This window comes from Nesoenas mayeri (assembly GCF_963082525.1).
Source record: "Nesoenas mayeri genome assembly, chromosome: 2".
NCBI lineage: Eukaryota > Metazoa > Chordata > Aves > Columbiformes > Columbidae > Nesoenas > Nesoenas mayeri.
Genome location: NC_137543.1, coordinates 29,403,499 through 29,427,336, shown reverse-complemented (window position 1 = coordinate 29,427,336; position 23,838 = coordinate 29,403,499). Strand labels below are relative to the sequence as shown.

The following is a 23,838-nucleotide window of genomic DNA, read 5'->3' as shown; positions in this document are numbered from 1 at the left end:
TTTGGGAGTTCCATGTGCAGGGTATCAAAAGAAGGGAGATCTTTCAAATAGTAAAATATCAATTATTTCAGAGCTTCGCAAATCAAAAATCTTACTTTGAATCCAACCAGGAAATCTCAGGGTCTCATTACAAAGGATGAAGGACTGGGAATAAGGAGAAGATACAGTGATAAATCTGTGATTTCTTTCACAGAGAGGATATATTTGGTAGTCATAGGAGAATGCAAGGTCAAAATACTGGAAGCTGGTGCTGGGCTCCAAATCTAACAGCAGACTCAGAACAAACTAAATTGAACAGTGAAGCAACTAAACACATCAGGAATGTGGTTGGTTCTCCATCTGTGTCATTTAAAAATCTAATTGCATAGATTTTAAAAGATATGCTCTGGCTCAAACAGGAACTAGTTCAAAGATTTCTGTTCCTGCAAGGTCAGACACAGATGATCATAAAAGTCCTTTCAGTCCTTATAGTACCTGAATCCATATTTCTCCATAAAGTAGTATTACTTAATTCATGTAATTTAACTTAATAATGTACAAGAGAAGCATCTAGTTATAGGAAATCCTTTTATAAAATCTGGAGAGAGACAGGTGCCCTTAGAGGGCAGTTTATTCTGTCTCCATAGACACTGAGAAGATGAAAACTATCTTTCATGCTGGCATTTTTTAAAGTATGGGTTAGGAGGCAATTTTTTCATCCAGAAGTTGAAATTTTTTTCCATTTGAAAAACAAAAACAGCAGACACATTATAAGCAAACATATTATAAGCAAAGTCATATGGAATTTGTAAACATTCTTCCAAAACTCAGTATTCACATCCTTTTGATTTTCATGGTGCCCTAAATTTCTTTTTCAGTCAACTACTTTATATAGTAAAAACTGAAAGCAGAAGTACCAAAACTCTGAGATGGCAACATTTGCAGCACATTGCAGGACAGAATGTCCCAGAAGACCTTGCAACAGATAAATTTCTTAGTCAAAAACTTATCAAACATGTTCCAGTATTCTTTTTTAAGTATCAGAGTGACTATACCCTGTTTCAAACCATGATAGCTTAGGTTTCCTCCAGTGACAGTTCTTTCTGATACTCAATTAAAAAAAAAAAAAAAAGTATTAATTTTTTCTTATTATGCTTAGAGAATGATGGCTATTGAAGCGATATTTCTGTGTGCTGTGTGTACCCTCAGTGAATATTCACTTCAGAAGCTGCAGACCACAGCTTCCTGACTAGTAGGTGAGCAGACAGATCTCCTACATACACAGAAGACACCAGTCAGTGCCGAGACAGCAGGGAGGCCTTGAACACTTGATCTCAAACAATTAGAAGAAAGCAGTAGCCAAAAGCATAGAATTAGGCTCTTTGAATTAAAGGATAGCATTTCTAGTGAGAGATACAATTCCAGCTTCAGACTGGTTAGATGTCATTTGTGTTTCAAAACAGACTACATTCAGAATTTAATTAAAGCATACGGGGCTCCATGCTGGTTTAACAATCAGGCCTTACTAATCTGATTTCAAGATCAATAGTATGGCTTGCATGGGTGACTGAAGTCCAAGGAAAATTTACAGTAAATTATTGAATCAGAAAAGAGCGTTTGTCAAATAACAAACTGCACTGATGAGACAAACTAAGTTGCCCAAGTAGTTGACCTGTTTGAACAATTCCCTATTTGCTCTTTCTATCTGTGTTACTGTTGGCCTAAAGTAAACTTTGATGCAGAACAGTACTGGAAGAACTTCTTTTGGTGCCTGTAGGCATCTTACTTCAGTTATGACTGGAGAGTATCCACAAGTCCTCTTGATTCCAAAGCAGAAAAGGAAGTCTGGGAGATTTCTGACAAAAATTCCTAAAAAGACATTTACCGTAACATCCTTCAGAGTATTTGAGATCTTCAGAAGTAAAATAACTGATATTCCATCAGATTCTCAGTCTCCTCCGTCAGTCAAAATCACCATGTCCACAGGGAAGTCTTATAGTTACACTTGCAGGAGGAGAATGCAATGGAAACTCATTTGCTTGTTCTTGTATTTTCTACGTTTTAGCAATAAACCTAATAGAAATACTTATATCAGAATGTGTAAGATTCTGGTGGCTGCCATTCAGAATGGAAAATTACAGACAGTACAACTGATCATCGTTGTGCTGCCAGCAAGTGAAGAGTTACTGAACTCTGCTAAAATGACCTGAAACAGGAGACTCATAGAACACCTAAATCATAAGGATTCCCAAACGGGACATTAAAAAAAAAAGCAATTTCAAGGTCTGTAAAAATAGGTCTACTTTGCCTATAGAATAAATATTATGAAAGTAAGTTGTAAAAGTTAAATATAATGTGGCCACCAAAAGGAGAAAATTACCTACTAGGCTGTAATAATACATGAATTGTTGTTTTGTTCTCTTAAAATGTTTTTAGTAAATGCAATAGCAGAACTAGCATCTCCTTTATGATTTACATGGATTTCTGTTAATCTGTAATGAGCTACTAAAATCCAAGATACAATGGAATTAATAGCAACAATAACAATAGTGCTTAGTTGCAGGGAGTGATTTTTCCAGAACAGATTTCCTAGTATTTAATTGGAGTAACCATCATGGCAAGTTACTTCCACAGAAATACAGACAAGGGGTGAAGAACAATAAAAAAGACTGGGAAATAATTATGGCTAAGGTAGTTTACACCACAGAAGGACTCATTTGTACATCTGTCACTGTTCCTAATCTGTCTTCAGGCCACATATTCCTTCAGAGAGAAATATAGGGCAGTATTTAGCCATCTGGGCTTCCTTCAGATGCATTACTCAGATTATCAACTACACCTCTGGGCACCATAATTCCCGATGAGCAGAGCTGGCATCCAAACAAGCAGTGTGGCCAAAAGGCACTCAAATCCTAAAACCACAAGACAGATCATAGTATTTCTTGTTAGTTTGTTTTATAATAAGATGCAAATTTCCTAAATTCTACCATAGTTGTACTACCTAGTTCTGATACATTAATAATCTCAAAGCATATTTCTTTTTATCTTTGTTTGCATATAGGATTAAAGAGGTGAAACAATGGTCATCCATGGACTAGATAGAGCCAGACTGCAAAGTATCCAGGTCAGCTATTGCTCTACCTACTAAGCTGATGCATTTTCCACTGTTTATAGAAATTGCTGTATTTAACATGTATTTTTGTTTGTGTAAGAAATCTGTATTCCTTTTGTCTGGATAAAAATGCACTTTTAGCTAACATCATGTATTTCCTAATTGCCCATTTGAGCTGTCGCAAGCACAAAGACAGGTTTTGAAATAAGAAAACTTTATCTACCTTATCTATCATTAATATCTGACAACAAATATTTAGTTACTAAATGGCAAAACAAAAATCCCTATGCTTATTTTAAATGTGATACAACTCTTCTTCCTGTATACAGACTATGAGCGAAAAAAAAATAGAAGTCTCTAGAAACTATTAAGACCAAGTACAACGTCAGCAGTTGTTATTTTGGGAACTGGTTCCTCAAATATATGGAAAAAAAACATGGCTAGAAGGCACATTTGATAAGTCACCTCATCCTAACCTACAAATTAAAGTCTAAAGCTTATTAACAAAACTTAATTCTGATACCTCTTGTTGGCCATATCCAGTGACTGCTGCCATTGTAACTATTGTCTTTTATTAGCAATGCACCACAAAATTACTACTATTTGCCACCCATTATAACAATCAAAAACCTAATTTTTGGGACATTGGTTATAATTCAAAACTAGCTGTCGCAACTGTCTCCTCTAACAATCCTTATGTTCCCCTACATTATTGAGATGAACATTTGTTAGCCGCCAAGGAAGACTGGATAATTTCATATATTCAATAACAGATATGAGTATTGAAATGTTTTGATGCATTTCAGAAGATGTAGTAATATTTTATGGACTGAGTATGATGATACAGTCAAGCATGGAAGTGCATTTTAAACACGAATATTCCTTGCTCTTCTGCAGATGTCTTGATCCAAAGCCATCAACTACTTAAGGAAGTGCTGGGTTTCCTCCAGACCAGGATGGATGTGTGTGCTACATGCTGAAAATCTCAACCTCTCTCTGACAGCTAACGGCAGATTAAGGCTAAAGACAGACTATTGTTTTGCAGCTAGCTATGCAGACTGCAGAAAACCCCTGCTTTCCTTAGGTTGTTCTCCTCTCTTTGATGGAGGCCATTGTCCCAGTGTTCAGATGGCTGAAGGACTATCTGTGTGTGTCCCAGCTCATTTCAGACAATCCCAGACAGGTTTAACCTGGTGATAATGGTGAATATGACTCTATTTTTTTGCCTGTAGAACCTATGAAACTTTACGTGAGCCCTTCAAGACTCAGGAAAAATGGAACACTGTGTACAGCAGAAAACAGCTTGAAAAAGTACTACCTTGGTCTGCTGACCTCATATCTCAAAGACGAGAGCAGCTGCCTCAATGCTGGCTGGCCCAATTTATCAAACTTGCCTTCTGCCGCTCTTATTTTTTCCTTGAAAGTAATGCAGAAACAGATTGATAGAGCAGCCCATGCTGACATTTTGCCCAGCCTTAATAGTTTCTAGGGACCATTTTGTCTTTCCCATGCGTGTTCAATTAGATACACTGCAATGTTAAATACATTGGCGAACATACATATGGATGAACACTTCGGGAACACCGATAGTATCACAAGTCTTACAATCTAATTGTACGCAGTCAGCAGGACATGACTCCCAGAGTACACAGAGGGTTTTATGTCTGGGAGGTTCTCAAACAACAGGTGCTTTCCAATATGGCCTATGAACAAGTTAACCATCAGGTAAACCAGAATATAGATTTTCAGCATGTTTGCTCCTTCCTATGAAACCTTTTACCACAGCTAAACCAATTCAGATCATGCAGCACCTGCTCTCTGCATTGCTCAGGGAGCAGCCTTGGAGACCTGCCATGCTAGTAAATGTCATCCCAGAGGCAGCAGCACTCGTGGGCCTGCAAAGCCATTTCCTCAAGTCTGTTTGAACTCAGTGTGATGAAATATTAAAAAGCTGATCTGACGGACATTGGGCTTCAGTGTATCCAAAGGGAAAAACCCAGGCACAGAGACAACAGCATGTGTTGCATTATAAATTTGGGATTTTCTTGTCCCCTTAAGCCAAATAAATTGTAGTTCTCTACTTGCAACATGGAGTTTAGAGTCATTATCTTCAGACTTTAACATCCATTCAGAAATCCCAGCAGACAAGAGTTTACACTTAGGGTGGCAACATCCTGTCCACACTCATGGGAATGTCTTTGCATGTCTATCACCTTCCTGCAGTAAAAATACACAATATCATCAATAGCAACACCACTGGGCACAACTCAGTTGCCTAAAGATAGTCCTTTATCATTGAAGATTCCTAGGGTTTCTCACCTCCTCTTCAGCTGTTGCTTCAGAAGGATGTGTGTCTTCTGAAGACACAATGTGTGTGACAGAATTACTACTGTTGATGTATCACATGCCCTACGGCATCTCAACTGTCATGGGAATAATTAGTCTTCAATTATTGCTACAAAATCCATTATTGATCACCTGTCAAAATATGAGACACCACTGATCAATCTGTAGGTAAATAGCCTTTCATAAGTCATCTAAGGGCAAAGGATTTTATGAACAGCTGGTCCTCCTGTGAGGCTTATGTCAAGCCCTCATTTATAGTCTTAAACTTGTGAGGCTTTTCCTTCATTTTTCTGCATTTGCCTAAAATAAACCTTGCCATCTACTGCTTACTACTACAATCAGTTAACTGCAGTGCAAAGGTTCTGCATAGCTGCATTTCACTCCAAAACAAGTGACATATGTTGTGTGTGCTAGACCATGATCCAAAAATCGTGATTTAGCTTGGCAAAGCTGGAGTATCTGCCTGTGGAATTTGTTTTTCCCCTTTTTTTGAGGGGAAAATAACATTTAAAGGCAGCTGGTAATCTGTAATTTCTGTGTCATTGACTGAAATTTTCGAGAAACAGGAGAGAGGTAACATAAGTACTTAATGTAAGTACTACAGTAAAAGTGCAGAGAGATGACAATGTAATAAAGAAATAAATTCCCCGAAACAAGCAAAAACCCACAAAGCATTCAGAGTGAATTTTAATTATGTCCCATTTTCATAACCAGGTTGAACTGATGCATTTCTAAACTAGATTCTTACCTTACTCCTAAGCCCCCAGATTCCTGTTTTAACAGCAATTTTTAGTATTTAAATAAAATCTTAAGTGTTTCACTAAAGTAAGCACTTACATGTGAATGCTGGAACCTAGGCTTTGCTGTCACATTAATTTGTAATGCTTAACTTTTTCATTTTAAAATGGCCACAGAGAAAAAACCTGTCCTCAGCTAAGCATGCATGCAACACAAGATTTTGATGGGGTGACAGGAACATCCAAGAAGCATAGACTATTCCATTAAAACCTAAAGAGGTACCTTTGTGATTAAAGCATATCCTGTCCTACTATCCACCCCTGTACAGGTAACCACCTCTGCAGCAGCATGCTCCCTCACTGAGCCCCATGGTCTCCCCAGTGCTTTTGCAGAAGGTGTTTGGCTATGGTGCAGGCAACCTCCTTAATATCCAGCCCAAAGGAACAGTGTTGATCGGCTCTGCTCCTACAACCACTAGTCCAGGGGCTGTGGAAAACTGACACTCCCTTAATCCATTTGCCATTTAGAGTAGAAATCAATGAGCCGGTCCTGCATTTCTTTCTGTTGTTTCCCATCCCCCTCTGTGCAGTCTCTCCCCTCAGTCTCTCCCCATGAACATCTCTGGGGTTTGGCTCTCAGCAAGTGGCGCAGAACTGACAGCATCACTCTCTCTCAGTTTTTCTGCTCCCAGGCATTCCAGCTCCTCAGCACATTTCTAATCCAGCCTCTGAGCTCTCAGGAGACACGTTTGGCTTCACTGTCTACCCTTGGCTTTCTGTAGGCCTCAGCCTTTTCTTCTGGGTATTCAAATACTTTTAATGGGAGAGCACTCCTTCACATCTGCCAGCTCTACTCTTCTCACAACCTGTTCTTGCTTGATTTCAGACTACAATCCCATTCCAATAAACTAAAATTGACCTGAGTTACTGTTGCCAGTACTGCAGCAGCTTCAGCTGGGGAATCCCCAAGAACCTCCCAGCTAAAGGTGACTGCTTCCTTACCTGCAGTTTACTTGCCTTGCTGTCAGGAGTCTGAGCTTACAAACATGGGAGAACAAGGAAAGATTTCAGACACGAATCCACAGCAATACTATGAGCAGCAAACTGACAACTCTTCTACATGTCTTTTCTCTGTAATTTGGCTCTTTGCAAGGCACATTATTTGTGACAAAGAAGGATTCCTTATGTGAACTTGTAAGGAGTCATTCACATCCACAGTGTTGTACGAGTCATTCAACATACAAAGTATTGTGAATAACAAGGAAAACAGACTCAAACTGAAAATCACTGCTCTCCAGATTGCAAGGAGCCTGGTCGTAATCACACCTTCCTGCTTGTGTTGGTGTATGAGCTGGCTAGGCAGGAGAATGGTCTCCAGGTACAAAAGAGGCTGAGAACCTCTGCTCCAAACAAAACCTATCTGTGATCAGCACATGAGTGCTTCTCTCAGAGCAAGTCAGACACACTTCCAAAGAACTGAAGTTTTATAATACCTGTTTTTATTATCTCCGCACTTGTTTCTCTGCCTTTCACAGGTATTTGAAGATCACCATTAGATGTAAAAATATGTTTACATGTAAAAGTCTCTTTTTCTCAACTGGTATAAATCAGTCCTTTCAAGCACAGCACCTGGGTGTTAGCTTTGGATGCCAGTCTTTGCTCTGGGGAGAATGGCCTAGTGAACCTGCTGAGAAAGTAGAGTGGACTGTAGGAATCTCAAACCCATGCAAAGAGACTGGGTTAAAGGGAGGATCACAAGACTTATCTCCCTTTGCTTCTAGGACTTTGCTTCAAGCTTTTTCAGGTCATTGGCAATAGAAAGTTTCTCACTTCTGATGGCTCTGTGGTGACTCATGAAAGTGGATGTGGTGTGTTTATTCCACTTATCATGGCCTGGTAACCATATTGCAAAGCCATAATTAGCAGTAATGATTAAAGTCTCAGCAGCCATACTTAAGGCTGAAAGGGCTGGTGATTGAACTCTTTTAAGTTATCCTGCTGTGTAAAGGTTAGACCATGGTGTTGTTCCTGCTCCATGGACAGAACTCAACAGAACTGCTAATCAACACGTTTCACAGGCACTATCTGCCCACTCAGTTTCTCTTTAATCCTTTATTCCAGGACTGACAGACTTAATAGCTGTTTTTTAAAATGGAGGGAACATGTAGAAAGACCTATTTTTTAGCATGCATTACATTAAAAAAAAATCAGTGTCAGCTGGCAGGCAACCTTTCCTTTCAAAAATACAGCTTTGCAAGCTAAAATCCAGCTGGTTTGAAAGGGAACCTTACATAAGCCAGCGCTGCTCTGCCTGTCGTTCTCTTCACTCTCAAACTACTGAGGGCTGCTCACCACCTCATATAGAAAAGAAGGAAGGAAGGAAGGAAGGAAGGAAGGAAGGAAGGAAGGAAGGAAGGAAGGAAGGAAGGAAGGAAGGAAGGAAGTTGCTCACATGCATTAAATAATGCCAAAAATAGTGGCTCAGGATGATCCCTGTGCTTCAAAGCATAAGAACGAAAACCACCAAGATTTGTTACTGTTGTGGTGTTTACTTGGAGATGCATCCTATTGAAACCTCTGTAAGCACAGGTCCTGCAGACGTTATGTGCATGGCTGCTCAGGCTTTAAATCATAGGCACTCCTCATACCCCTTGGTTCCATGATTTTCAAAAGCGTGTTTGGGCTTTATCATTTCTTTGGTCTTTGGATCATCCAAATTAATTTCAAATATGACAAAGGTCCTCTTGCAAATTCTCCTTCCTTCCTGAATTAATTTATGTGATTATTATTTTATATTATGTGTTAAACAATTCAAGGAATTAATTTAAGTTGCTCTCTGTTATTTAAATTTGAATAAAAAAATGCTTACGGTCAGTTTAGTCCAGAAGGACTGTCATTCTATCTTCTCCTTATCAAGTATATCTTAGTTGTTTCCTGATTTGGAGTCCTCTATTTGGAGCATTTAATCTCTGCTCAAGTAAAGGTTTGCATTTTCACCTGGAGCATTTGTTTGTTTTAGATTAGGAAATTTCACATTAAGGCATCCATTGTCAGAAACTGTTTGACAAATACAAAATGCACATTTAATTCAATAATCAGGTTTAACTCCAGTCAGTAGGAAGAGAACAATGTTCCATCAATAAATGCAGCACAAAGGGATTTGCTGTTCTCCACTTTTTCCTAAGTATTTTCAGCTCTAAGGTAAAGCTTTACATAAATCTTGTAAAGAAAATCTCTGAAGGATCTGAATTGCTATCCTGCTAAGCACAGAAAGCACTGATGACTCACTGCAAAGATTTTCCAAACTTATCTGAACACGTCTGATGTGGGATTTGGGTTGGGAATGCATAGGCACAAGTGAGCTCAAAGCACATCCTGGAGTTTCTGGCTGCAATCTAGTTGGAAGAATCTTAAAGCAGTTTTCCTTTGGGCTGCCTAGGCCTCCATCAGGCAGAAACAAGCATATAGATTTGCAAACATGAAAAAAACCCAAGCACTAAAAGCCAAGCCACTTCAAATCCTCAATGTTTTGGGGTTTGGCTCATTTGTATTTCTAGTGAAGAATTATAATAATATCAGAGCCTACAGCCTCTAGCTCAGCTGCCAAACTTCTCCATGACACAGTGGGAAAAACGTTAAAGAGTTTTGGTCCTGTTTGTCTGCACCTGGGAAAGTGATGCTTCAGTGCCGCCTCCTAGCTTCCTCCTCCATAGAGAGGGATCATGCAGCAAGATACGGTGCCACTGCTACCTGGTGTTTGCTCTGCGGTATTGAACAACTCTCCTTTTTTTTTTTTTTTTTTTAATATCATAAACACAGAGCTCTGGAAATGAGTTTGTTATTAGAGATAGCGCTCAGATTTGACAAACAGCTGTGGTGCAGTCTATGCTGCAGCTCACTGCAATGCACCTGGAGCTCCTGGATGGGGTTAGGCAGCTGCCCTGAGGACACTTGGAGATATTAGGGTAAGAGCAAGCAGGTGTCCTCAGCCTTCCCTTCTTCTCTCCTACTACAGCACCATCCCCAGGGCTGCCAGCAGCTGCCTCCATTCACTCAGGACTGATCTTTCTGCTAACAACAGGCATCTACAAAGGCCATGAGGGGAGGAAAAGGTACAACCAGGCACCTCTTGCACTAAAACATAGGTTGTCATCTTGGACATAAATACTGAAGTGTCACGACAAAGCCAGAGCACTAGCGATGAATGGGGACAAGCAGCAAGAACAACCACTCCCTACTCCCGGTGTCAAAATCATAGAGCCATACTTTTGTTTATGGAGTCTCCTCACAAACCCCATTAAACTTCCATGTTTAGCTGAAACTGCAACAGCGCTCACCACCTCCCAAAGATCCTGCTGGTCTGGGGTAGCCCTTTCAAATTACATGAGGCTTTGCTCTGCTTGGCTTCTACTTCTGTATTGAGCTTCAGGTACCAGGCAGGGCAACTCAAACTACCCAGACTCCCAGGACAAATCCAGGAAATACTGAACACTTCAGGAAAAAAAAAAAAGGACAAAAAGTCAGAGTCAGACACGATGTAATTCAGACTCAAAGGGAACTTGCTGAAGAGAAAACAGAGTGGGTAGAGGCCTCATCCCTGGAAACAAACATTCTAAATTTTGAACTGTTTGTTTCTGTAGTGTCATTATATGTATTACAACATGCCTTTTTAAAATGAACATGAAAAAACATCAGTCTTCGGCAATGACTGCTGGGGAGATTAGTTTGAGAAAAGCTGCTGCCACTGTGTTTTTAGGGATTTAAGTGTCTGCTCTCGCAGACAATCTAAAGTCTTGATTTAATTTTTTGTGTTTTGTCAAGATTATAATTAGTTTTAAACTTGTGATAAAGACCTGCAAAGCTGAGGTAAGCAATTTTTTGTAGCTGGGACCACAGTTTTGCTGGCTATCCCATCCCAAATCCTCCCAGGGACCTTGCCTATATAGTGACATACTGTAATTTTCCCTGTGATAAACATAAGTTACAAAGGCCTAGCATCTATTCATCACTAAAACACTTAGGTTTTCCTTTCGTATTTGCTAACTGTGTCATTCTAACATCCAATGCAGACATAACTTGATTTTAGATTCCAAGATGTTGAAAACTGTCTTTTGTCTCTTTTCCTAATCACCAGCATTTGTAACATGCCCATCTGCCCCCAAACTCCACACAGACACAGTATTTTGAAGCTGTGAATTTCTCTACAACTCATTTCCTGCAAACTCAGCCAGACTTTAGGACGTGAAACTTGCTTTAATACTGAGGTGGATGTGTTTTATGTCAATATGTTTACACATCAAACAAAACCGAAATGCTACCTTACTGTGGAAAATATATTCTAACTCAATTTACCAGGGAAATGTTGCAGGTAAATATCACAGTGCAATCTCTATACAAATGCACTTTTTTTCTTCAGGGACATGTTTGAGATTAAGCATTTTTTTGGTGGAAATGGTATTCTGTTAACAACAGAAAAAAAAAAAATCTGCTTGTAGAGTTTACCATGACTGTTAAAAAATGCATTTTAAGTACAACAAAGGGGCGTGAAATGCTATTAACAACACAAAACTAACTGAAGACATTAAAAACGTACTTTTTTTTTTCTGCTTTCTTTCTGGTTTTGAAGACTTTTTGTTGTTTGGTTCTTTGGTCACAATTTTTAAATGCCACTTCTATCAGAGACCTTTCTCCTGGCAGCATTAAAGAACTCATTTTGTCAACCTAATCACAGTAATTTCTATCCCTGCAGTTATCCCGAAACAATGTGCTAGGATTATTCATGGAGTTCCAAGGTGAAAAAGGGGAACAAAAGATATCAAAACTCTTCTAATTTTTCCTTGTGTTAACCCTGCTACTTCTAAACACTGTGAGTGTGGAATCTTGTTTTATATGATATCTTGGCAGTATGAAAGAAAGGAGGCTGAGAAGAACATTGTCTTGGGACTTCCTTGCTTCTGACAGTTTATGTCACAACATTACATTTATTTTAATGAGGGGGTGTTACTTTTCATGTCTACCTATGATAACTAGACTAAAACAAATGGCAAAAGACATGAAAGTCAGCAAATTCTAAAGTATTAGGCATTTTTATAGGTAATGAAACCACTGTATTAAATTAGAAAATTTAATCTATTAGATCAGAAAAGATAAGCACAGTTGCTTTCTAAAAAAGGGAATGAAATCCCAAAATCTTCATTAATCAGTTATAAACCCAAGTCATGTTGGTTAAAGGCAGACAGAAATGTTTATTCCTCCTCAGAGTTCCCCTGAAGAATTTCCTCCAAAGTTTCTGGTGCTAGTCGCTGGCAGAGGAGACACATAACCTCAGTCAGGCCAAGAATATGCGCTTGCGTGGCAGCTTCCACGCTGTTAATGTTCCTTGTGTGAATGGCATGAAGAAATTTCAGCACACTAGCTATACTGTGAAGGAAAAAGTTACCTTTAGCTGCTGAAGAGTACAGTCCTGGAGTTCAGCCTCTCATTGGAACAGTGCATACAACTGTTTGTGCAGAGAGCACTGTGCAATGCCAGCCAGTACGTGTTATATTTTCTTACAGCCCTACAGTGTTGGCAATTCTTGACTTATTATACAATGCCTCCTTCTATCCCCGTGTAGCAGGGAATGAAGGGAAAGCAAGCTGCGAGCTACGGGCTGTTAATGCAAACAAACTGAAAGGGGTTACGTGGTCACCTTTACTTCCATCTCACAGAAGCTGAAGAGACATCTGTTTCCTTGAGACTGTATTTATCCCCAGATAAGAACTGTCAAAGGAAAGCTTCTTTCTTTCTTTCTTTCTTTTTAAATCTTTGTTTGTCCTTAACCAAAAAAAGAAAAAAAAACCCAAAAACCAACCAACCAACCAAAACAAACATACAGACAAAAAAAAAAAAAACAAAAAAAGCGCCTTGTTGTTAGACTAGATAACAGAGTGAAAGAACAAAAGCATGAGGAATAGGACATTGCCCCAGGTTAGCCTTTATACTGAATTTAGAGAATAAAAGAATCAACTCATATTTTGCTGTGAGACAAACAAACGCTAAATAACAATTTTAAGCTAAATGCCACTCAGGCTGTCATTCTTATGGCTTGATGTGACATGTTGCAAACTACAGCTGATTCTACCACTGAATAGAAGATACTGCTTTGAATTCAGCTAAAGGATAAGAAAAAATAATTTCCACTCAGTCCACCAGCTTTTACTTCATTCTGTATTTCATAATTTATTTTCCCCTCAACAATATTATCTTCTTCATAGATAAGGCAATTCACTCTTTACCTGGGCAAATAAAGCTACATACATATACACTCACTCATGAGATTTTTACTTTGTTAAATGAGCTATTCAACAATTTTTAAATAACCCAATTAACATACTTTCCTTATTAAAATTTATTTTTATATTTGCTTTATAAATCTGCCACCTGTACATCATTTGTTTATGAAAAAACTGTAAGGGATTTTAGTATAAGCAAGACATGTGAGTCTAGTATTTCATTCTTCATTTTAATCTCTCTTCTTCATAATTTTATATCAAAGTGTTAATAACATCTTTCTGTTCTTCAGCACAAACTCGAATACCACACAACTCTTTTTCTACCTAATCACATCGTTTATTGTTAAAAAAAAAAATATTTACATTACATGATGCCTCTTAATCTGTCAAATCTTCTGTTCTACTGCTAACTTCTGTAAACTGTCAGCTGTATGTATTTCTCAAAGAGTGTGAACCATCATGAGAAATGTGTCTCTTTCATAACCACCTGAAGAGAACTAGATGCAAAAGATATATTGTGGGTAGAGCCATACGTTACCCAGCTCTCTTAACCTAGCATTGTTAAGACTGTTATCACTGTTGCCTGAATTTGTCCTCTAGTTAATCACCCAAACTCTTGCTTCAAGTGTCAAACCAGATCCAAAGACTTCAGGTGCAGGTTGGTGTTGTCAAGGAAAGAACATTTTCTTTCAGAATAGATAATGCACTCTCTCAAGGAAACTTCCAGCTGCTCCATTCATGCTATTTTACCCTTAGGAAGGATTCAGTCACAACTTTAATTTTAAAATTGCACAGACGCATTTAGGTTTAGTTCATTGATAAAGTCTTTGGAGGAAGCATTTTCTTTGATGTTTCCATGGATTTCTATGTTCGGGTTTCCAGGAACTGTGAAATTTATGGACCTGGTATGCATACTCTATCCAGACATACAATTTGGTAAAAAAATTCCAGACTTGTTACATGACCTCTATGGCTCTCACAGGCATACTAGTTTCTCTACTTCTTAACTGAAGGAAATAAAAATAGATCCAGTCTCTCATAATGCTTCCTAGGTATGAATCAGTGCAGGGCCTCCTCCAAAGTCTAATCAGAGTAACATATAAGATCTGCGGTGCACGTCACCTCAATCTGCAGAGACACAGAAATAACAGCTTTGGTAGAAAGCCAAGACAGCTACTCACTGAGAAAAAGCTGCCAATTTTATTGTGTCTTTCTTTTCTCACTTCTTTTATTCAACTCCCATCTTTCACTGTGTCTTGTGATTCTCAAACCTGTTAGCTGCTTAGAGTGGGTATCTCTGCTTCTTTACTACATTTGTATAATGGATTCTTTTGTAAAATAAAGTGTTTGGTGTATTTTAGTCTTTTCTAACAAGGAAGCACAGGAACAAGATGTACAAAAACTGTCTGAGCCACCAGAAAGTACAACTGTTTTATTATATACATGGCAACCGTGATTCGGGACACTTCACAACTTAGGGAAAATTTTTCCAAGGCAATCTCCAAGTTACTTACATTTCAAATAAGAAATATCTTGCTTGCATACATGTTTCATTCCTGGCAGACCACCATTAGAAGATGTCTCTGCCATGTCTTATTCTGAAGGTTTGGCTTAAGTGCTCTCTGTCCCTTAAAAGGGAACTGACATATGAGCATTCACGGCTCTAAATCAATGCACACCACAACAGCAATCATCCGAAATACATTTCTAAGACAGGTTCTCAGGAGTAGAGCTCTATGTGGTGGTAGAGACCAAGGCAAAACATGGCACTGGGTGTCTGGGAGAACTGCTCAGTTTCCTGCTATTGCCCATCTCCAGCCAATCCCTGTACCAGCGGTGCTGGCAGGAGTTTGCCTGTTCTGTGGTCGGAAACAGCTTGCAGCTCTGGGCACCATGTGCTGGCAGCTGTGCACTCCCAGCAAGGCAAGAGAGGACGGGAGCTGGCTGGGGGAGAAGCCCATTCTCCTCCAAATGACAGATAGAGAAGCCCTTGGGCATTGCACTGAGTGGCAGGGGTTTTCTTTTTAGTCTGTCAAGGAATAGTTAACTGGAAATGGGCTGTGTAGTTTAGGCATGCATGAAGCATTATAGACAGCTCAGACACTGAAAGATTCAAAGCAGAAATGAGTCATTTACTAGGACCATCTTTAAGATGGCAGAAATACATATTTACACCATGTAGAATTTAATCAGTGTTTTAATCAGTCACAGGTTTTTAATGGGAGTAGACCTTTGTTCTTTCCCTGGTTATAATTTTGCATCTTTCAATTCTTTCTTTGGGAAGCAAGATGAGTTTTGCCATGTGTTAAAGTTTTTTCTCCATGTCTTTGTTTTCCTTGACATCTACTTGCTCAACACATCTTGAAAACTCCCAGGAGAGGGACTGACTTGCTTTGGGGTGGTTGAAGCACCTTACTCCTGACTGTCTCTCAGTGATTCCTTTCCCTCACTCAGGTAAGGCTCTGCTCCTTTATCACTACCATTTGCAGATGGGCTCAAAATGGTACACTTGCATGAATTTCAGGTTACCTAAGGAAGCAAAACTGTAAATTTTGCTGGCTAAATTATTTTGCATGGGCAGTTGAGTCATCTATGCACCAGGGATAAAAACTGCAAGAAAAAGACAGGGCAGAGAGCTGGGGGAAGGCAGTACTATGGTAGCTACTTTATAAGATGTCCATGCTTGGAAATGGGAGATTCAGTTCTTCCACTGTTTTGATTCTGGCAGCCGCAGTTGTGCTCCCTTGTTATATCTCCGTTTACTGTTGTCCTACCTAGTCTTGGCACCGCAGTCATCTATTACTAAACTGATGTCCTATTTTGTAATACTTCAGTGAAAGTTTGTAGGCTGTGGGACTGGCTTTGACAATGATCTGTTAAATGTTTGGCAGGGCATAAGTGATTGTTCTGCTTTGGAAGGCATAGTTAATTCTGCTCTAAAAGTGTGGGAGCTGTCTCACCTTCCTGAATGCATTATGACACTACATTTTCACATTCAACTTTTTACTAGCAGTTTCTGCCTATCAGTGTTGCTTACATCAAGTATTTCTCACCAGATCACAAGCAAAATAAGTAATTACCTTTTCCTATTACTCCAGTGTCCTTTCTAATTGTCCTCCTTAGAAATCTCTACCTTCACCCCAGTTTATAGTCTTTTTACTGTTGTGTTCTTTTTGTTTGATTTGTTTTGGTTTTAATCACATGACAATCTTCCAATGAAGTTCTGAAGTTAGGCTACATAAAATAGAAAAATCACTCAATACTGAATAAGTTTCACCATATATATAAATGGTTAATTATGCCTACAAGTATTTATGGATTTTATGCACTAAAGTGCAGATTTTGTGTTTAGTTTTGTATTTATTTTTCCAAAGAGCTATGAAAATGTACGGATTGTGTAATAAGAGACAGAAAGATAGATAGATAGATAGATAGATAGATAGATAGATAGATAGATAGATAGATGATAGACAGATAGATCTGGCAGTATAAGGCTCACACCTCCAGATAAAGCATCTTATGTGGGTCTAATGGAAGATCTTGGGAACTACAAACCATCTTGCTAATATTTCTGCTGAGAATCTGATTTAGAAAATTTTATCTTTTCTCAACTAGCTGCTTAGGTGATACAAAATTATGTTCTTACATGGGAAATATCAATTTGTTTGTTACTTCAGAATACATTAGGCATAAGTCTGTTCTCAAATAGGCACAACTCCCGCTTAGATACAATTTATTAAGAATGATAGAGCAACAGAGTAATTTAAAATAGTGTAGGAAGCATGTGGCAGTGGTGAAAATATAAAAGTCTAAGTAAAGAAGATAAGGATGAAAAACTCATGCAGAGCAATATAGGCAACAATCTATGTTTGTTCTTCAATATGAGGTAAGGTTTTCAAGACTGACAAAATATGGCAGGGTAACAACTAAGTATTCCTTCCATAATATTCAAAGTTCTTTGCCTTTTAAAATTATTCAGTGAATATATGCTAACCAAAAAAGAGAATCAAATAACACACATTCAAGAAGACCATACTCTAACTTAGTACTCAGATTGCAGGTAAAACACAAAGACTTTTTGCAAACATTTTGCAGATTATGACAAGGATTTTCCCAAGTCTTTTACAGATATTCATCCCCATTGCCAGTTTCAAGTCTATGAAGTCCAACATGGAAATATTATTCCTTGCTTTTTTTGTAGTAACAAGAACCTTAATTCATCCAGCTTCCTGAAGCACTGTGCTAGAAAAGGGGGTGCAGGAGAGCTCCAAGGCTTGTATGATCACTCAGAGAGGTGAGTGGAGATCGCAGAAGAACATGTAAGTCAGTGTACTGTGTCAGAGTGAACATGACAGCTTGGCTTTAGGTCCTATGCTTGTTTGTTTTTCTTGTCTGTGTTCTTCTCTGCCCGTTCACCTCATCCCACATCTATCTCTGTTCCCAAATCCAGGCTCATCACAACTGATCATTGCCTTTTCCCTGTCAGTCAAACCTATTCTTAGTCTTGTTCTTATCCTAAAGATAATAGTTCCATTGAACTCTACTGTTCTCAGCCCATATCTACCCTGCCATCTGCTTTGTACTAATCTAATGTAATCCTCAAAAAAACAAAGCAAAACAAAACAAAAACCCCAAACAAACCCTCTTGCAAATTCCTGTTCTATTTCTCACATGATTGTTAATCCAAAATCCAAGAATGTTCCTGTTGTCAGTCAAACCTCAGTACTGTTTGAAGGGGCTTCTGTTTTGGTCTGCTAGTGAGCCTAGGCCTGGACTGAGCATAACTAAAAAGGTGTGTTAGAAAGGAATTATCTCCCTGGCAAATGGTAATTATATGATAATGTTACTTGAGTAAAATCATGCTGGCGAGGGGAGGCATTGCCTATGGAGAACTTCTGAAGGATCATGAATTAACTTTAGGCCACTTGTTTCTGTAGAAATGGAGCATCACTCTTTAGACGTGTGAAATGAAAGCATAAATACCTTGAGTATTTATAAATTACTGAAGAGGTTTAGAGTGATTTGTGAGTACTTCTCTCACCACTGATTTTTGAGAAGTTCCTGAGCCTCTTTGCAAAACCAGAAAGCTGTCTCTCATATCCCACTGAAACTACTCCAACCAAAACCTCTAAAGATAGTTCTGCGACAAGGTCAGAGCTCAACTCCATCCATAAAATGGATGACAGCTAGAGTGACCAACATGTTTCATGGCACCAAGTCTTCTCTCACCCTTCATGCCACATTTCTTCCTTCTGCTCCCCAAAAGCTTGTATCACCTCTGCCCCTCTTCGAAGGGACTTCAGTCTTAATCACCTTTTTGTATCCACCTTATTTCTGTTCATCTCATTAAAAAAAAAAAAATAAAATAGTTCAAGTGTTATCTCTATGGCACTTACAATGAGATTGATTTATTTACTCCAGATTTCTCTTGTCATGTGCCAAGTAAAAATGTTATATTATTTTTTCTGACATATTCTCTGTTTTTGAAAGGAATTCAGGAGGCAGTAAGAAAAGGTGCAATTTCATTGCATTTGGTTTCTGTTTATAGGTGTCTCTGGGTCTTCTCCTTATATGACCAGGGATTGTGCATTTGGTCCACCGTGCCATCCCACGTCATCCCCATCTTCAGCTTTGGCATAGTTCCAGAATTGCTCAGGTGCCTTTAAGAGCTTGAGGAAGCTGAGCAGGGCAGGCAGGCAGCAAAGGTGTTGATGAGATAAAATCAGTGCATACCTGAACTGTGGGCCTTCTTTAAATACGTCACACAATACAGCAGCCATTCCTTTCTAAATGAAAGCTCATGTTCAACCTGGACAGATTTGCATGAGCTATAAACTATCCTTTCATTTTACTGGAGAATAATGTAGCTGAATATATATTTAAGTTTAGATAATAAAATATATTCTTAATTTTCTAGTCTTTTATGTTTTATAACTTAACATAACTGATGATACCCAGAACTGCGGGGGCTAGCAATCTTCTTTGAGACAAGTGCAAGCCACAGATTTTCTCTGGCTTGATGGCCTGCATTTAAAATGTTGCATTTAATGTTTTTTTCTCTCTATTATGCTTATCTTTGTTAAAATTAAATTATTAATATCTGCTAATATAAGTTTACATTGAAATATTTTTTTCTATTATTAGTAAGCTCTTCCTTTTGCTGAAAAATGCAGTTTGTTCAATGTTTTGAACAGAAACTGTACTTTTTGTCAGGTAGTAAATTCATTACAAACAGCTAGTTATCTTTGGTATATTCATAAAAAATTAATGCAGAAGCAAACCTGTCTGAGAGGGAAGGACAGGAAAGGCTCTTTTAATACAGTTTTGTGTTATTTATGTTGAAGAGCATGAGTTTTGTTTGTTTTTTGGTTTGGTTTGGTTTGGCTTGGGTTGGTTTGTTTTTTTGTGTGTCAGACACTTTCATTTAATGACCACACATTTCTTAGCATGTTCAAACCTCACAATTTGACTGCCTGCGTTTTCACTCCTTCCTGCTGCACCGCTGCACTGAACCCTGACCTGTAGAGATTAGCTGACCCGAGAGAAAAGGGTAAAAGGTAATTTGGTCTCCTAACCCTTTTGATCTAATCTTTTCTTCCCAGACTGTCAGGGGCATTACCAGAAAACGTAGAGTCTGCTAGTACTTTGGTGATTTTTCTGTATTTTATACTTGTTCTTTCCTCCAACAAAGGAGTATTTAAATATTACCTTCTGGAATGTGTATTATTGGATTGTAACTGATGATATGGTACTATAAGATAATCAGCTGTTGTTGAACTTAAAACATTTGCTAAACTAATGACAAAACTACAAGGGCATTACTATACATTCTGAACATACACAGTCAAAAGACATCAGCGTGACTGAGGACTTTAAACTGGATATGAAATCAAACAATAATGCAACAAAACTGCTTGAAAAGAACTGTGCAGATCAATAAAAGACCTTTTATTTCTTTGCCTTTTATCTAATATTGCTATCCACTGAGCTACCAGTTATTGCCTTCTGGCTACAAGGGCACACACTTTGATGTCTGTACATAGTGAATGAAAGGATGTGACCACAGTAGTGGCAAATACTTTAATCTAGCAGTTTTACCTAAACTACACAAAACATTAACAGAATAGCACAAAAGTAAATTAACTACTGAACAACAGGATCTGAGGCTCATTGGATTCCAATTGTATATAAGAAATATAAATCAGTCTTTGCAGTTCTGAATTACTTTTAAATAAAGATGGTGCATGCTACCTATATGCGCTTTTGTAAGTGTGCATATACTTGCTTTATTTCAAGAGAAGTAAAACTGAACCCTGACAGATGGAGCATGAGCAAAAGTATATGCAGTTTTTCATTTCTCTGGAGCATCAGATTTAATTTTTTCCAGATTTTATTCTCCGAAAGGGTAGGTTTACAACTTTTTGTGTGTTGGTTTTTTTGTTTGTTTGTTTGATGTTGGTTTGGGTTTTTTATTTGCTACTGGGCTTACAAGTGTGCTAAAAGGTCTTATTCCTCAACAGGAACGCAGAAGCGCATAGGTGATATGGTCGTACAGCAAATCAGTAGCAGGGCCCAAGGCAATGCTTACAAGATCTAACCCCACATACATTGCACTAACGAGCAATCCCCCTGTTTAAACTAGGATCTCATTTCTGTGAGGTTTCCCAAACAGCAGAAACACAAGATGCTCCCAAGCTCATCTGTATTGCAACTCTTCTGGAGTTCCTCAAACTGATATACTCACCTCCTAAACCTGACAGAACATTATTCAGCACCTTCCTAGACTGATGCCTGCACATCTTTTCACACACTTCTGTTCAACCATTCTCATCTAATTATTCATCCAGTATTGCAGATTGGAACTCTCAGAAGGTTTGAAAGGTACAAAGCACCAAACACATCTTTTTGGTCACTTGACCCTTTAAAATCCAGGTTGTGAATTGATTATCTCAGTCTGATCTTGATTAAAATCCATGCAGTTGTGAACCATGGCAGCAGATAATGAAGATGAAAACCTCCCAGTTGCTCAGATGACTCCTCACATGTCATAAACAGACAACACTGTTTATCACATATATTAACCTACACTGCATTTTATCTAAGAGTTTAATTGTGAATCAATGAAACACACATTTCTAGGAGACATTTGGGCCTTTAAGAATTTGCCAATTAATTACAATCTGCATGTACCATATTGTACTCTGAACACAAACATCTGCTCTGTGTTCTAGATGTTCTGGAAACTTTGTATTTTTAGTTTGTATTTTCACCCACTTAGGCAAAAGCAATGCCATGCCAGGACTCACATGCTTCCCAGACTCTGGCATTCAGCTTTCTGTCAGGACAAATATACATTTCTCCTCAATACCTGCATGTGGGAGCCGAACCTTTTGTCGGACACACTTTCCTTTGATGAGGCTCTAAACAAGCTGACTTGACAAAGCTAATTGTGAAGTTTCCCCTCCTCTTGCACTTTACTTTAGCTACACTATTGCCCAGTGACTAGATGTGAATAGTTGCTATAATAAGCCATTATTTCTGCAGAGACTATTTGAAGTTTATCTTGTGCAGAGCACCAGAATAGAGGGCTGCATGTGCTTTGTTTTACTGAAGCTTTTAAGTTGCTCAGTGAACTGTGATCTTTAAAGAAGCTTGACTTTGATAGCTTTATGTCCTATCAGATTTTCATCAAAACCAGTGCTAAGCAAGGATACCATTACTGTTCAAATAGCTGTGTTAATGAATTATAAGCAATACAAGATGACATGTGTCACTATTTTTTCCTTCTCTTCTTCAAATCTCAGTCTTGAAGCCCACCTTCAACTCCAAAGCCTTTGGTTAGGGAAGGGAACTCCAAAAGGAAACCACAATGTCACACTCCCTCAGGTTCATCCCCATTGTTAGAGGATTCAGCCTTCAGCCAAGAGTGATATCAGTTAATACCTGCATTCACAAAATTTACTATTGTTTTTCCAAGCTTTCAGAGCCTGAATGCAACTGGATTTTCAATGTGCTAAATTTGCTAGAAGACAGCAGGACGGATTCTGGATCTGCCTTGGTGTCTGACTGGGCTTGTAATGACCTTTCATACATTTGTCTGTAAAGGGCTATAAAGGTTGAAAATTAGTACCATGAAATACTGGGGGTGGAGCTGTGTGTGTGTGTGAAGGACAGGGAGAAGGACATAATTGCCCACAGAACATATTTGGAATGCAAGTTTAAGAACAAAACCAAAAAAGATGTGTCTGATTATGAAAAAAGACCATTAAAAATGAACAAAAGTACCACAAACAAGCAAACAAAAAAAACACACAAAAAAGGTTGTCTTTGGTCTTATGTGGGTTTTTTAGGACATAGAAGGCAACTTGCAAAGATCATAACACTCACCACAGTGAGTTCTCTGGCAAGTGTCTGCAGTTTTGTGAAATGGGCTGTTTTTCATTGATGAAAATCTGCTGCTCTGATTCATCGTCATGTAAAGGGTTCCATCCTGTTTAAATATAGTTATTATCCAAAGTACAGTCCTAAGATGGAGTTCTGTAGTGCCTAGAAACTGGTACCGCAGGGTCCAGGCATGGCTTTCTACTCCTTCCAGCTGCCCAAGGGACCAGGAGACCAGATGCTAGGACATGGATTCTCTAGTCTTCAGCCAAAGGGAAATTAGCACATTCAGGCACAACCAATGTGTTTTCTTTGTCATTGCAGAAGATAACTGTGCATTTTTAGCTTTGTGTTTGGTGATCTTCAATATCAGAAGGGACTTCCAACAGATTATCTCCCGGAAGCCTATACTCAAAAAGCTTCAATAAGCAAAACAATACTGAAAGAACATTTTCAAAATACTGACCCCAGAGAGTTCTTTCTAGAATAATTTAACATAGACTCTTTCCAAGAGTCATATCTTTGTTGTCCAATTCAGCTGCAAACTTCATTATACCATAGAGTTGCAATAGACCAAGTTATTTAACCTACCCATTCCTTGTTATGTCACTCTTCTCACTAAACTGAATTTACTTTGGATACATTTATTAAACACTCTAGCTGTAGTGAGAAATGAACACAGCAACGTTAGCAAGGGAAAGGGAAGGGATTTGAGAGTACGTGATAAAGACTGAAACAGGTCTATATTAAAACACAAGTCCAAACATAAATGACAAATTCAGCAGAACAAAAATAACTACTTTGACTACGTTACTACAAGTGCAGGTCACCTTGTAATCTAGCATTTGGCTAAACTGTATGCTTTTCTCTCTAATGGAATACTAATCTGGTTTAGTTGTAATTAGCAAAACCAGCCATCAATTAAATAAGAAACACTGAAGATAACTCACATCAGGCCTTCTAATTATGGCAATGAACTTGCACAGCTCTCTTTAATAGCAGCTGTAAC

At 38.5% G+C, this 23,838-nt stretch overlaps 1 long non-coding RNA gene across 1 annotated transcript in view; it reads left to right on the top strand.

Moving 5' to 3' along the window:
• LOC308037996 overlaps positions 1-19,963 on the top strand; it is a 31,894-nt gene extending 11,931 nt beyond the window's left edge. Inside the window, exons 2-5 of the long non-coding RNA XR_013921868.1 lie at positions 3,041-3,103; positions 15,824-15,902; positions 17,650-17,742; positions 19,895-19,963. This is a non-coding gene — a long non-coding RNA (uncharacterized lncRNA). The remainder of the gene's footprint in view (positions 1-3,040; positions 3,104-15,823; positions 15,903-17,649; positions 17,743-19,894) is intronic.
• The last annotated feature ends 3,875 nt before the right edge of the window (positions 19,964-23,838 follow it).